The sequence below is a fragment of the Pelecanus crispus genome, chromosome 7 (assembly GCF_030463565.1).
Source record: "Pelecanus crispus isolate bPelCri1 chromosome 7, bPelCri1.pri, whole genome shotgun sequence".
Classification (NCBI taxonomy): Eukaryota; Metazoa; Chordata; class Aves; order Pelecaniformes; family Pelecanidae; genus Pelecanus; species Pelecanus crispus.
This window is the reverse complement of record NC_134649.1, coordinates 31,064,414-31,079,139: the sequence shown is the minus strand read 5'-3', so window position 1 is coordinate 31,079,139 and position 14,726 is coordinate 31,064,414. Positions and strand designations below refer to the sequence as shown.

The window sequence follows — 14,726 nt, the reverse complement described above, 5'->3', positions numbered from 1 at the left end:
GTACAGTAGAAATTAGAGATAATAGTATGTGAACCATGGCAAGGAAAAGTAACATGGCGAGCTGTAGGCAATCCAGGAGATTCCTTGAATGCATTGAGGATAACTTCTGAAGCCAGGTAAGACACCCCTACCTGAGGGGATGCAATACTGGACCTGATGGTCACCAATGCAAGTGAGCTCATCAGTGACATCAAGACTGGAGGCAGCCTGGGCTGCAGCGATCACGCATTGGTGGAGTTCACACTCCTGAGGGATATGGGAAAAGTGAGGAGTATAGTCAGGACTCTAAATTTTAGGAAAGCAAAATTCCAGCTCTTCAAGGAGTTAGTCAGAAGGACCCCCTGGGCAACAGTCCTCAGGGACAGGGGAACAGAACAGAGCTGGCAGATCTTTAAGGACACCTTCCAGAGAGCAAAAGAGCTCTTAGTCCCCAGGTGTAAGAAATCAGGCAAGGAAGGGAAGAGACCAGCATGGCTGAGTCGAGACATGCTGGTCAAACTAAAGGGCAAGAGGGAACTGCATAGGCAGTGGAAGCAGGGATAGGTATCCTGGGAAGAGTAGAGGGACACTGCCTGGTTGTGTAGGGATGGAGTCAGGAAGGCCAAGGCGCGGCTGAAGCTGAATTTGGCAAGGGATGCAAAGAATAACAAGAAGGGCTTCTACGAGTATGTCAACCAGAAAAGGGAGGTTAAAGAAAACGTACACCCCCCACCCCCCCCGATGAACAAGAATGCCGACCTAGTATCAACAGACGAGGAGAAGGCTGAGGTACTCAACAACTTTTTTGCCTCAGTCTTCACTGGCAACCTCCCTCCTCACCCCTCCTGAATCGATGCACCGCAAGATGGGGACCAGGGGGATAAAGTCCCTCCCACTGTAAGGGAAGATCAGGCTCATGACCACCTGAGGAACCTGAACATACATAAGTTGGACCTGATGAGATGCATCCCAGAGTCCTGAGGGAATTGGCTGATGTAGTTGCCAAGCCACTCTCCATGCTATTTGAAAAGTCACAGCAGTCAGGTGAAGTCCCTGCTGACTGGAAGAAGGGAAATGTGCCCATTTTTAAAAAGGGAAGAAAGAAGGACCCTGGGAACTACTGACCTGTCAGCCTCACCTCTGTGCCTGGGAAGATCATGGAGCAGATCCTCCTAGAAGCTATGCTCAAGCACATGGAGGACAGGGAGGTGATTCGAGACAGCCAGCACAGATTCACCAAGGGCAAGTCCTGCCTGACCAACCTAGTGGCTTTCTATGAAGGGATGACTGCATCAGTGGACAGGGGAAAAGCAACAGATGTCATCTATCTAGACTTCTGTAAAGCCTTCAACACAGTCCCCCACAACATCCTTCTCTATAAATTGGGGAGATATAGATTTGATGGGTGGGCTGTTCGGTGGATAAGGAATTGGTTGCATGGTCACATCCAGAGGGCAGTGGTCAACGGCTTGATGGCCACGTGGAGACCGGTGACAAGTAGGGTCCCTCAGGGGTCCGTACTGGGACCAGTGCTGTTTAAATATCTTCATCAATGACATAGACAGTAAGATCGAGTGCACCCTCAGCCACTTTGCAGACACCACCAAGCTGAGTGGTACAGTTGACACACCAAAGGGACCTGGACAAGGTGGAGAGGTGGGCCTCTGTGAACCTCGTGAGGTTCAACAAGGCCAAATGCAAGGTCCTGCACCTGGGACGGGGCAACCCCCGATATCAATACAGGCTGGGGGATGAAGGGATTGAGAGCAGCCCTGCAGAGAAGGACTTGGGGGTACTGGTAGATGAAAAGCAGGACATGAGCCAACAATGTGCGCTTGCAGCCCAGAAAGCCAACCATATCCTGGGCTGCATCAAAGAAGCGTGGCCAGCAGCTTGAGGGAGGTGATTCTGCCCCTCTGCTCTGCTCTGGTGAGACCTCATCTGGAGTGCTGCGTCCAGCTCTGGGGCCCTCAGCACAAGAAGGACATGGACCTGTTGGAGCGGGTCCAGAGGAGGGCCGCAAAAATGATCAGAGGGGTGGAACACCTCTCCTACGAGGCCAGGCTGAGAGAGTTGGGGTTGTTCAGCCTGGAGAAGAGAAGGCTGCGGGGAGACCTTATTGTGGCCTTTCAGTACTGAAAGGGGGCCTACAGGAAAGATGGGGAGAATCTTTTTAGCAAGGCCTGTTGTGATGGGACAAGGAGTAATGGTTTTAAACTAAAGGAGGGTAGATTTAGACTGGATATAAGGAAGAAATTTTTTACAATGAGGGTCATGAAGCACTGGACCGGGTTGCCCAGAGAGGTAGTGGAGGCCCCATCCCTGGCAACATTCAAGGTCAGGTTGGCTGGGGCTCTGAGCAACCTGATCTGGTTAAAGCTGTCCCTGCTCACTGCAGGGGGGTTGGGCTAGATGATCTCTAAAGGTCCCTTCCAACCCAAAGCATTCTATGATTCTATGATAAGGACAAAAAAAAAAAAAAAAATCACTCCATCTTTTGTATTATTTATGCTGCAAAACATGATTATCTTAGGAAAAAAGTTAGAAACCTCAAAATTATATTGACGAATAACAATACTCAATACTGGCACATGAAAAAAACCAAACCCCAAACCAAGCTCATTGTGCTATTTTAGACACACAGAAGACATGCTCAGTTGCTAAAATGAATATTTTGGAAAAATATAATTGTCTAATATACGGGGAAGTGTCAACATTTGAACCTGAAAAAAGAAGTTATACTATTTGAAAGGAAAGACAGAAGGACAGTGAAAAATCTTACACATTTACTTACAAAGGCCAGGGTCTTAAAGTCATAATTATTCAAGCTAGCTGGACAACTGGTTTTGAAACACCACAGGGAACAGCCTCTAGACACTGAAATAATCAAAATTCGACTAAATTTCTTCACTGATGCACATAGAGGCAGTACATGAAACACACCGTCCTCAAATTTCAGGTAGCTGCTGAAGAAGGGTTTATAAATTACTTCCATCTGTCTGTTCATTAGCATTTTAGATATAAAGTGAGCAAAACATATCTCAAACTAAAAATGGTGCTGTGGGATTGAATGGAAACATAACCAAGAGGCACTGAGCTGTGGCAATAATTAGTGTCTTGAGAAAGTTAATACTAATGAATATTAATATTTTATATATTCTGTTCACTTCAGTGAAGAACTGGAATTAGGATGCAGTTACTGTTTAAAAGCACACTTTTTTATGTAAATAGATCCTAGCTACATACATGTCATATTGCAAATTTAGGTTTACTTCCACCTAAAGAAGTACTCAATGCTTTTTGCAATGTACTGTTAATATTTTTAAATGTGAGAAAACCTGGTTTTAATTTCTCTTAAGGTTTCCCAGGAACATTTTTTCCTTCTCCTATGTTTTTTTCCTTAAGGATATTGGTGACCACTGATTACAAAAAGGAATGCAGTAACTGCTATAGGTTTTAGAAATGCAGTGCACTGCCAATCCCAAATTCCCCATCTCATGTTTTGTGCTGACTTTAACAGTTATAGATTCATTTTGTTTCCCCATTGCTATTTTTTTCCAACTCTAACTTGTGTGTTATATTAAAACAAAACAAAACCAAACCACATCAGTAATTTCAAAGTTTAGGATTCCATCTTTGTCTCTGATCAAAACCAGCCAGCAACTACAAAGATTCATCATGACAACTAAGAGTAAAGCAATTTAAAAAATTAATTTCATTCTTTTATTTCATTGAAAGGTTAAAAAAATGCTGCTGTAATTTTCAGTACTGTCTCTTTTCTTCCAAATTCCTGAACAAAACAGAAAGAGCTTTAAATTCCTGAATGTGGATGTGTTTTTTGACTCACAGAAATAATATCTTCATCAGTGTTTTAGGAATAAATTCAATCCATTGATCCAACTTCAACATAGCCCTTCTCTAAATAACACAGTAAAACAGGAGGCATAAGGAAATGTGTATTAACGATAACGTGAGAGAAAGCTATTAAAAGTAAGGATGACTGTGGAACATTTCAAGCTACAGAATGTACTCTCTTCTTGGTATCAGGTGAGGCATGGTAATAGGTGATAGTGTACAGAGGTCCCTGCCCCCCAGATAAGGAAATTGATAAACTGTATGCTAAAGTATGCATGCATGTGGCTACTGCTCACCTGTGGCACCACTAGGAAGATACCATGAAGGATTTCAGGACACTAGATATAACAAAAGGAGAGTACCGTATATGCAGGTGGCCCACCCTGACCTGTTGTGCCACTAATCAGACTGCAACATAAGAAGGCAGAATATTGCAGAATTAAAAGCAGGGGGGTGGGGGGATAGTATCAAGTTTTCCCTTGATGCTCAAGGGAAAAATGACAGAACAACCATATTATAATCACTAAATAAAGGTATAAAGTCTGCAAAACTGGGTCAATAGGGAATCTATAAACCGTGGCAGGCTATATATTTTGAAGTGGCTGAGAAAAGAACTTGTGAGGGGAAAAAGGGAGGAAAATTAATAAAGGAATATAAGGTAAAGCAAATAATGTGATCAGGGATGTTCAGGGACATCCTAGGACACAGCCCTATACCTGATCATAAAGCCTGGAGAAGAGGAGTGTATCTGTTTATGTTCCGATCATACTTGTGTCTGCCTTCTGTGGTCAGAAGGACTTAGAGTGCTCTCTCTGGCATTGATTAAGAACTACCAGAATGGGTGGATGGGGTATCCTGAAATCCTATCACTGTATAGAGGTGGAGGACCTAGAGGTGAAACATGGCATGAGCACCATTGTAGATTCAAGTGCCTAACAGTACCATAATAATGTTTTCAGTTCTGTTTTCTAATCTTTTCCTAATAATTACTCATGTTGTATATGCTTCTTTGGCTGGTACTGAACATTGAGCTGATATTTTTATTGCAAGCCCTGTTTAAAGACCAGGGTAGAAGACAGTAATACCAGGGCAGTCATGTCACCTTTGGAGGTGCTTCACCTAAGGTTTAGCCAGTGACACTAAGGAGATGATTTCCTAAGATTCAAGGGGCTAGTGCCACTTGCCTTGTCAGGATATCTTGAAGGGCATGCCCTACCGCATAAAACCTCACTGGGCCTACTGCAGGTATCTTTAATGACTGGCATCTTCATTATGATTTGAAGAAAAATGCTCAGGAGCTTAAGATATGACTAATAGGTGACTAAAGAATGCCTTCAAGTAAAGGTGCTGCAATCTGGAAGACAAGAAAAAACAATGTTTGTAAGAAGAAACACAAAGCAGGAAAGTGTCCTAACAAAATAAGGAGATTGAGAGGAACTGAAATGGTGACAGACATGCTATCTATAGCATGACACACCGAGCAAGGAAGAATAGGTCACGCTCTGTGTAGCTATTGTAAGAAAAAACTTCACTTTCATCCAGTAATTGATACACGTAGTCATGCAGAAGATGTGGACTTTCCAACATTTGTATATGATATTTCTCACAATCACTTTATAATTAAATAAAGCAGAACATTTCACAGCTTGATGTCCTGCAAGGAACATCATGTTGTTTTAATACTGTTCAACAAGACAACATCAACATGTAGCATAAGACACACATAAATCATTTCCTAAATACAGACATATGTAAAATACTCTTAGATAATTCTGAAATAACTTTAAAATAAAAAAAAAAAAAAAAGGAGACTCATGTTACAAATGGTAGTCTTTTTTATGTTTTGGGGGAAGATATCCAGATAATCTGGGGGGTGGGGGAGCACACGGGAATTAGTGTCAAGAAAATTAAAAATATATAAACGTACTCCATATGCACAAGTTCCACAAAAGCTCAAGTGCCCAGAATCCATAACACCACAGGTCTATCATTTTGGGCTTTTTTGTACAAATTACAGAAACAGTCTGTCATGACTTGCTTCAAAAATAAGAAAACTGATGCTGTCCACTTACACGATTTCCATCTTTTTAGTCAACATTTTCTCTGTTTTACTCCAAAGCAAGAAAAAACCCCCAGGATATCTCCAAAACTTGTACTGCGTGGATGCTGTATATGTTGTCTAAACCATCATAACTTGGCAACTCATCACTAGCTAGGAGTCAGCCCTGCAAATAAATAATCCCGACTCTAAGTTCTACTTAGAGACATCTCAGAGCCAAGAGCACTCAAAGAGCCAACAAAGTCAGCATGAAAACACGCTGCCTTTTCTCTAATCTTGATCAGAACACATGGAATAAGAGAATAAAAAAAATTATATACAGCCATTTGAAGTAGCATTGATTTTATTTTTTTTGAAAGCCTATTTTAATGTCATCTCCAATTGCATTTTATAACCAAACATGCTATATGCCCTTTTGAACCACTTCCAAATTCCTTAGGATTTGCTAACTATTCATAGAAGTAAGAGACTGGTTCAGCCTGGAGAAAAGATGGCTTAGGGAAATTCTAAGAGTAGCCTTGCGATATCAAAGAGAATACAAAGCACAGCTCTTTATGGAGGTGCATCCTCAGAAGATGAGAAATAAAGAACAATTTTTTCTCAATGGCAGTCAAGCATTGGAACTGGCAGCCAAGAGAAGTTGTGTAAACTCTGTCCTTGATGCCTTTCAAAACCAACAGAACAAAAACCTGGTCTGAATTCAATCTTCACCCTGCTTTGAGCAGCAGGTTGGACTAGATGACTTACATGACCTTCTGAGTACACTCATACAGTAAGTTAAGAAGGTAATTCAAGCAATACTGTAAGTTATCAGGTGCTGTCTAAAATAAGTGCATTCTTTCCTCTAGTATGATAAGGTAGGTTACACCTGGCATTAAATTGGCTCAGTGAAGGCTATTCATGTTCCATTCATGTTCTATTCATGTGTTTTGTTTGGCCATTATGCAGATAAAAGATTAAATTTTTAAAAGGTATGGTGTAGAACCGAGGTTTCATGGTCTCTACAAGCTGTGATCATAAAAAGTGATTTTAACTCCTCTTTCTATATTCATATGTCATCTCTCAAATTTCCACTCTTACACTGACCAATCCCAGATGCTTGACGTTGCTTAAGAATTTTTCTTTTATTTTTTTTTCAAGACATCCTCCTTATATTCTTTCAGCCTGCTAGCTTTCTTTGACGACTAAGGTATTACACTTCAGGCATTTTCAAGATGATTAAGAAACAGGTGTAGTTTCTCCTATTTCAGCATGCTCCATGTATTTAAGTGGCCTTTCAGACAGAACTTGAAAATCGATAAGCCACTTTCAACACCGCAGATTTTATTATATTAACTTATACATTAATTTTGCACCCCCCCCCCCCCCCCCCCCCGATTTAGAACACAGCCACAGTAGTGAACATAAGTTTCTCCTCCCACCATTCATTCCTGCAGGAAGAAGCAAAATTGGTAAAAAGAAAAATAACAATAGTACTATTGTACACTGACTAATACTTCTCCTTCCTGTGAAAGGAAAAGAGGATACCGATGCCCTCAGGAAATTCAGAAAAATTAGACTTTGATGTTGTGGAGAAGCAATGTAGAAAGCTATGCTTAGAGGATAAAGAAAAAGCAGTGGCAAAAAAGATTCCTTTTGCCACTTACATTTTGGAAGTAATTCCATAAGATCACAAAATATTATTCTCTAGTTCATAAATATTTGTCATGGTTTTGGCTGGGATAGAGTTAATTTTCTTCCTAGTAGTTGGCATAGTGCTCTGTTTTGGATTTAGTAGGAGAAGAATGCTGGTAACACACTGATGTTTTAGTTGTTGCTAAGTACTGCTTACACTAGGCAAGGACTTTTCAGCTTCCCATGCTCTGCCAGGTGCACAAGAAACTGGGAGGGGGCACAGCCAGAATAGTTGATCCAAACTGCCCCAAGGGCTATTCCATACCATATGACATCATGCTCAGTGTATGAACTGGGGGCGGTTGGCCGGGGGGCAGCGATCGCTGCTCAGGAACTGTCTGGGTATGGGTCAGTGGGTGGTAAGCAATTGCACTGTGCATCACTTGCTTTGTATATTATTATTATTATCATCATCATCATCACCACCATTTTACTTTATTTCAATTATTAAACTGTTCTCATCTCAACCCAGGAGTTTTTCTCAGTCTTGCTCCTCTGATTCTCTCCCCCATCCCATCGGGGTAGGGGGAGTGAGTAAGCGGCTGCGTGGTGCTTAGTTGCTGGCCGGGGCTAAACCATGACAGGAAGAAATAGAAAACAAATTTATTCCAACTGTATCAAATTGCTTAAAAGCCTGTTTCCACTATCGGTTGTCATCTAATAGGTACAGTCAGAGATGTTATAGAAATCTGTTGTAACCACTATAAACAAGCCTGATGCCAATCTAAATTCTAAGCCCTCTTTTTCACAGGAGAAGATTTCCTTAAATAATTTCTCTTGGATAATTTCAACAAAGTAAAAAAAAAAGCCTTGTCCCTCTACAAATAACAAGCTATAAGGAAAAGAGATCAGCCTAGATTTTTTGAAGAATACATGCCAGAAGCTCCATGCTACCACATTCATTTCACACATCCTGTGGCTCTTGCTGAAGACACTAAGCAACAGTGCAATTGTGGCAGTTTGTCATAAGATAATTTTATATAAATAAAAAGTTATTTTAATTATTAGTCACTGCTGTCTACTCTTTGCCTCTTCTCTCCTCAAAGGAGACCATTCCGCACTAAGGCATCTTAATGGACAGTAACATTCATATTGCACAACTCAATCAAATGACCAGCCATGCATATGGGATAGACAGGCATACAGTACTTAGAGATGAAACAGGTATTAGCAACTTGCTCTGCTCTCAGAGCCAATTATTCACATAAACACAGAAAATACTAGATCTCTGAGGATACTGCAATGTTTTTCACTCAAACAGCAACTACCTGAACTGCACGTCTGAAATCATTTGCAAGGCCATCCTAGTCTGAGGTTTTAGCTGAATATACAGTATGTTTTCTTTAGTTATTATGACAGGCAAGTTTACATGGAAGATTTTAATGTAAATAACAATATTAAAACAATATTTAATTATTAATCCTACATACATTTAAATCTTATTGGAAGGCAGCAGATGATGTCCATTTTCAGATACTACTTTTACAAATTAAAAAAAAAAACCAAACCCAAACACTCCAGATATCAGGTAACCATAGGACACTCTCTTTAACAGCTCCTATAATTTTCAAACGTTACTGTTCATTGTAGGAAAGTGTAGTGTCATTTTCAAGAAGAGGGAGCTATGTCTCTGCAGATCCCTCAGACTATCTTTATTTCTTCCTTAACAAAAGTTGAGAAAAAGATAAGTAAGGGCCTCATAGGCATTCTGTTTCATACTAATGGCAGGTACTACTGAGATCACAAAGCCACACTCTTATGCCAGGTAACTAGAGGGATGAAGCAGCAGAAGAAACTAGATTATTTATTTGTTTAGTACAACAGGCTTTTGTTTGGATATTTTAACTTCAGTGTGTGTAACAGAAGTGCCAGATGGCACCAGATACATATAGGAGAAACTTCATTGTGGCATGCATATTAAAGGAGAACAATGATTTAAAGGTGGCCAGAAGGAAGGCTAAACACAGATACCACCAGAACTATAAGGACTCCAGGACTTTTACTCACATACTAGAAGCAGTAACATTATCAGAGGAAGAGCTTGTTTACCATCAATTTCTTTCTGTGCAAAACCCAGACTATAGAATACACATATAACAGATCATAGAATCATAGAATCGTTTAGGTTGGAAAAGACCTTTAAGATCATCCAGTCCAACCATTAACCTACCCTACCAAGTCCACTCTAAACCAATCAAGGGTAGACTAGACTAAACCATGTCCTGAAGTGCCACATTTACCCGTTTTTTGAACACTTCCAGGGATGGGGACTCCACCACCTCTCTGGGCAGCCTGTTTCAATTCTTGACCACCCTTTCTGTAAAGAAATTTTTCCTAATTTCCAACCTAAACCTCCCCTGGCGCAGCTTGAGGCCATTTCCTCTCATCCTATCGCTAACTACATGGGAGAAGAGACCAACACCCACCTCACTACAACCTCCTTTCAGGTAGTTGTATCATCTCAGATCCTTAAAAACAGCAAGCCTTTGTGCTTCACTGTTCATGCTAAAGTATCTGTTTTAGAGAAGTCTATATATTGATTCATTAACACTGTAAAAGATCCTTCGGTCTGCTTAGAGGATGTAGGATTTTCACTGTATGATCTAGCAGAGGAGACAAGATGGTGTCCCACTCAGTTCTGGAAAGCTGCTGGAAGATGTTGACGTTTCAAAAAACCACAGAGATGACACAACCTAAAAAGTCCAGCTTTAAGGATTTACTAAAATTCGGCGATCAGAGATGCCACATCCAAAGCAGACGCATTAAACTAGAGCTTCACATGAGCAAAGGCTGGGCAGATCCACCTTATTGGCCTACTAGCAGGGAATCTTGTGTCCCAGCTAGGCAGGCTTTCTGAAGATGTGTGCCTGAACACTATCAGAAGATGATCCTGAGACAGCAATCAGAAGCATAAGAAGCCACATTTAAATATACAGTAAAGTGAATGCTGTCACTTTTGTCTCTAATGAATACACCATCATTTAAATATGTAAAGTCTTTTAGCTGACGTGCATAACCATGAGAAGATCTAATTTGCTATTCTTTTCCCCACTTGTGCTAGAACAACTGTTGCCCTATTGTTTGACTCACTCTCTACAAATCAATGCTTTTAGCACAGGTACTGAACTGAACTATCTTATTTCAGATTCTAGGTCCATTTGTTAAGTATAACTACCTCCATTCCTTTTAAAGAGCTCCAGATAAACTACAAAAGTTTAATATTTCTTCTTTTGACTTTGCAAAGCAAAGCACAGTAGAAACTGAATGACTATTTTAAGAGACAATGTGTTTTTCCAGTATCTTTCCACCACATACCGGCTAACAATTATGGTTAACTCAATGGTTATACCATTCCATGACTATCTGTCTAAACATTCCTCAGAGTACAAATTCAAGCAAACAACAAATTTTTAATGTCAGAACTCAGACAACTCCATCTACCAGGTAAATTTGTCATTTCTGAAGCTTAGCAGACTCACCATCTCATCAAACACTGACACTGCAGAAGCTCTATCTGGGGATGAAGGAAAAGGCTCTGCTGGCATACAAAGGACTTGTGGTAACGTACCATTATTCCCTCCCTTCCCTCACACTCAGCTCTCATATTTGGATTACTAACTTCACTGCAGCTTCTGCATAAGTGGTGCTTCAGGATCATGTTTCAGGATGTAATTAGCCTTACAAAAAATGAAGGGAAAATGCTTCAGTCATTTTATTTTCCATGCATAAGCTACAACTTATGGTGAAATCATTGCTGTAAATGGACAAAAGAAAAATTTTCCATGCTAAAACTTCAACAAAAAGGTTTGCTTCTTATAGATTATAGGTTATACAGGCAGGAGTGGATTAAGAAAATATGAACTGTAGAAAAAAGTTCTAATTTTAATAAATGTTTTTATGTTACAGTTATGCTTGCCAAAATGTATTATCTCTGTAAAAAAATAAATCTACATTAAAATCATGCCACCTGGAAACTAAATTTCTAAATACATAAACCAGAACTGAAAAAAATACACATTTTTTGTGTCATTTGAAAACACTCCATTTTCCTGTTCCTTATGCAACTGTAAGTACTGAAAGAGAATTTCCAGCTGTGCCTTGTCAGCCTACGGACCAAACATATTGTGCTGCTTTTCATTTTCCTTAAGTGAGCTTTTTAGTTCTCCGAGTAACAGTATTAGCCGATTCTCTGCACACAGAACAGAACAGCGCTTTGTCCCCAGGGAAAGAAGCTATTTCAGACTTAACTAAGGAATCATCTAACATGTTTCAACAATCCCTACTGTTTCTCTGTTTGTTTTAAAGCTATCACTGTGATTTTGTTTCATTTGCAACTGGAGACTAAATGACACCAAGCAGAATCTGCTGTTAGGTTAGATTACAAGGTAAAATGTTTTAAATTTTAAATTACTGCTTAAAGCATGGTGTTGAATGGCTTAAACAACATGTTAACTTTGCAAATATGTATGAAATAATACTAGCTATATTTAGCAGTACTGAACATAAATGCTTTTCTAGATAAAGTATGCAATACCAGTTTATTTGCTTTTTGTTTGGTGTGAATGTTTGCCACGCACTTCAAGCTTAAACTAACTGAAAGTGCAATTAGTTTTGCTGGTATGGCTAAATGTAACTCATTTCTATGCAATACATTTAAAGAAGACTATGTGAAAAATCTTGGTAAATCACTTTAACCCCTGTGTATCATGAGAAATAACCTGGACATCTTAGAACATGTTTGAATTTAGACTGAATAGATAAAGATAGATTATTTAATAAATTCTGATACTCTGGTATTTCTAAATTAGTTAAAAGTTAAAAATTAACTATTTCCATAATAGCAAAATGACAGATACTGAACTTACTGAAGATAAACATTTTGAAAGCTACAAACTACTGAACATACTACATGATAAAAGTAAAGGTAATAAAGATGCTTACACACACTCTGCATGATCTAAACATTTATGGGTAAAATTAAAAAAGGTATAGCAATGCAATCATGTTGAGAGTATCTGGCAACACAAAGATATAATAATTTCATTATGTTAGCTAGCTATAATTTTATTTTTATATGTAATAATTTATTACAAAAGTCTTATAAATTGAATAGGTTGAAGTTTCCCCAAATTAAAAGTTGGCTGGCACTATACTAAATATAACTTCCTGATAGTCTGAGGATAATCTGAGGATAATCCTGATAATCTGAGGATTCCAGCCATGGGCAGTAGAGGCCCGATGCATTTAAGGCCTTTTTGTTATATGACATTCACAATTGGGGCCTTAAAATGTAAGACACCACTTACTAAATAAGCCAAAGAAAGAAACTTAGAAATGCAGCTCATTATTTTGCATGCAAGGAACACCATTTGGTTGAAAGCAGCAGTATTAAGCTTTCAGTACTGAAGAGTTAACTTGGTGTGAAAATATAGCATACAAACTCACATATATGAACAGGATTAGTTGATAAAGACATATTACTAGGGGGGTTGTTTTCTGTTGTTTTTTGTGGTTTTTTTTTTAAAATTTGTCATTATAATGTATTTTATGAAAACAAGTTTCACGTTAAAATAATTGGATTTACTGCAGAGTTTTACTCTATATTGAAGTTAACAGCAAAACCCTGAGACATCGTTTGTACAGTAAATGTAATGTAATTCACCCTATATTATTCCTGACTTTTAAAATACATGCACAGAGAATGGAAAAGTATTTCAGTCATGCCATTATATGCCTCTGGTCACAGGAAGAAATGGTTAAATGTTAAAAAAAGCACAAATGTAATGTAGCAGCATTGTAACTACATAGCTACAGTGTTATTATAAAGTATACTATAAAAATGTGACCATAATTAAGATGTCACTAACTCAACAAAATGAATACACATATTCAAGACTTTTCTTTGTATATTCAGTTTTCCCTAAAGGCTCTTTGTGTGTTTCATTCAAACTTGTGGAACAGAAGTTTACTGTGTAATTTTATAGCCAGTCATTACCATGCAAGTTAGAAACCAAAAACATTAGGTCATTTGTCCTGCAAGCTGAGGTACTAAGAAACAAGCACTTTCTGAAAAAGGACATCATCAATGCAGAGTACAAGCTTCTGCATCTATTTGGTATGTTAACTAACAGTAATTTCTGTAAATAAAAGGCCACTATAAAGTCTTTATAGCATTTTGGAATAACTGATTTCTAATGGGTAGAAAGCAGTAAACTAAAGTCTGGATTAATTTCAGAACCCTGCTATTACATGAGACGTTATGTGGATTTGTGTGAGACGCATCTCAAATTCCCTCTATATGGAAATAAAGCCATTAGTTTTGCTTAACAAAATTCTGCAAATTAATATATATATTTGCTATAATATTTTAAAATTAAAATAGTTGAACACAGAAACTACAATAATAGAAAGAAGTAAAAGCATACTGTTTTAAGCTTATTTACTGCCAACTTCCCATTTAAAAACATGAGAATAAGAAATACAAGAATTATGCTGTGGGAAGCATCAAAACCATGCAATCAATCACATGCATTCTGTTAAAGAAAAGTTAGGCAACTTGTACCAAAAACTTGACCTATTGTATAAATCAGAAAATACCAAGATGCACAAACTTTTTAAAAAATCTGATTCAGGCAAGAACACAGTTCAAGTTCCTGAAATACTACTATCCTGTATTTATACAATATAACTAACTATAAGACGACTAACTCCAAAGCAAAAGACTACATATAAAGCCAGACTGATGAACATTAAGTAAAAGCATTTTTTAATTCCCTCAAGACTTCCTTAGAGAAAAACCATGGACATACTCTAAGCCTTCTCTTGGACACAAAGGCTAAGTGCTCCAAGTCTCAAGTTCTTTGCTAATTCTCAACATCACAACAAGACTAGTGTCTTCAGACTCTACTGTCTCAGTTAAAATAGGCCACAGGACAAGAGCGTTTTCTTTTTGAAAGAATTATGCCAGCAGAGCTATGACAAATCACTAATACCTTTGGACATGCATAGCCTTATTTCACACCAGTATAGCCATTGCAGGATATGCTTCCTATGCATATTCCTGAACTTGACTGCTCTGTTTTGGAATGCCACCTATTGGTGACAGTAAACGTAATTTTTCTGTCAGAAGCAGAAAAAGGCCTAAGATATATAGTCATTC

General features: G+C 38.7%; 1 protein-coding gene across 1 annotated transcript in view; it reads right to left on the bottom strand.

Annotated features, from left to right (window-relative positions):
• Positions 1–14,726, bottom strand: part of CENPP (centromere protein P) — a 164,371-nt gene that overhangs the window by 25,180 nt on the left and 124,465 nt on the right. The window lies entirely within an intron of this gene.